Below are 1,218 nucleotides of genomic sequence, written 5' to 3' on the forward strand. Positions count from 1 at the left end.
CCCGGCCCGGCCCGGTCAAGCAGAGCGAGGGCCTCGGCCCTCGAGGGGGCGGCGGGACCAGAGCTTTTCCTCTTGGAAAAGCGAATAAATTGAAAGGAAAAAAAAAAAACGAAAAGAAAACCGCCCGGCGCTCCCCGCAGCGTGTCCCCGGGACGCGCCGTCCAGGAGCGATCGTAGCGAGGCGAAACCTGTAAGTGCCACCGTAAATATCCCTCTGAATTTGTTCAGCGCCGAATAAATCTGACTTAGCCATCCGCCAGCTGACTTCAGTGCTTTAATTACAGATAGTATTGATCTGGGAGCTATCTCCAGGGCTGGCCGCACTCCTTGTAGCGGCCAAAGGTAAACATTTTTTTTTTTTTAAAGCAGTTTAAACTCTGGTTCTGTCTGAAAGTGCCTGATAAAGGCCCCAGCAAGGGGGGGAAAAGGGAACTGGAGCATTTTAATAAGCTGGTTTAACCCGCTTCGCTGCCTCTTCAGAACAGAGACCTGCCTGGCCGGACACACATCTCTGCTGCATTTTCATATTCTCCAAAAGTCCCCCATTAAAAAGCTGAGCGGGGAACAAGGGGTGAGTTTAATTTGCTTTTAGTTTGCTAATTGAAGGGGAGGACGGTTCATTTCTGCACGCTGATCTCCCAAAAGGGAGCTCATTTGTAGGGGACTGGGGGTTTGACATCCGGACAAAAGACCCCAACCAGCTTCGGAATCAAGCAGCACAAAGACCACCTTAAATACAGCTTTCCAGTGGAAATAAGCCTGTGACCGGTCCCTTGTTCGGAGAACCTCATAAAAGTGGCGATCCCTTTTTATTGTTTTGTTAGGGAGACATTTTAAAACAAAAGCTCCAACCTCTTTATTGCTTCCCCCACGAAAAGGAGTTAAGAAAAAAAAAAAAAAAGTGTTACAACTTAATCCTCCCAGAGAACGCTGTGTTTACTGGGAACTTTGAACTAGGCTGCGGCTGGGTATTTTGGCTTTTTTTTTTTTTTTTTTTTTTTTTTAAAGTACAGTGCCACATACTGTAGCAGAGACAATCCCCATCTGGAGCCCTCTCTCCACCAGTCTCCTGGAAGGGCACAAAACAAAAGCCCGACACAACAACAACAACAAACACCCCCCCCAAAACCCCAGCCTTTCTTCCGGCGAAGAGAAAACCGCGTGAAAAAAACGCCCTCGCAGCGGGCCCGCCGGCCGTGGGTCCCCGCCGTCGGGGGG

The 1,218-nt window shown here is 49.5% G+C and overlaps 1 protein-coding gene across 2 annotated transcripts in view; it reads right to left on the reverse strand.

Moving 5' to 3' along the window:
• Positions 1–1,218, reverse strand: part of EMX2 (empty spiracles homeobox 2) — a 6,064-nt gene that overhangs the window by 1,342 nt on the left and 3,504 nt on the right. The gene's annotated exons all lie outside the window — the stretch shown is intronic.

Source organism: Haliaeetus leucocephalus, unplaced genomic scaffold, assembly GCF_000737465.1.
Source record: "Haliaeetus leucocephalus isolate CR32 unplaced genomic scaffold, Haliaeetus_leucocephalus-4.0 Scaffold184, whole genome shotgun sequence".
Classification (NCBI taxonomy): domain Eukaryota; kingdom Metazoa; phylum Chordata; class Aves; order Accipitriformes; family Accipitridae; genus Haliaeetus; species Haliaeetus leucocephalus.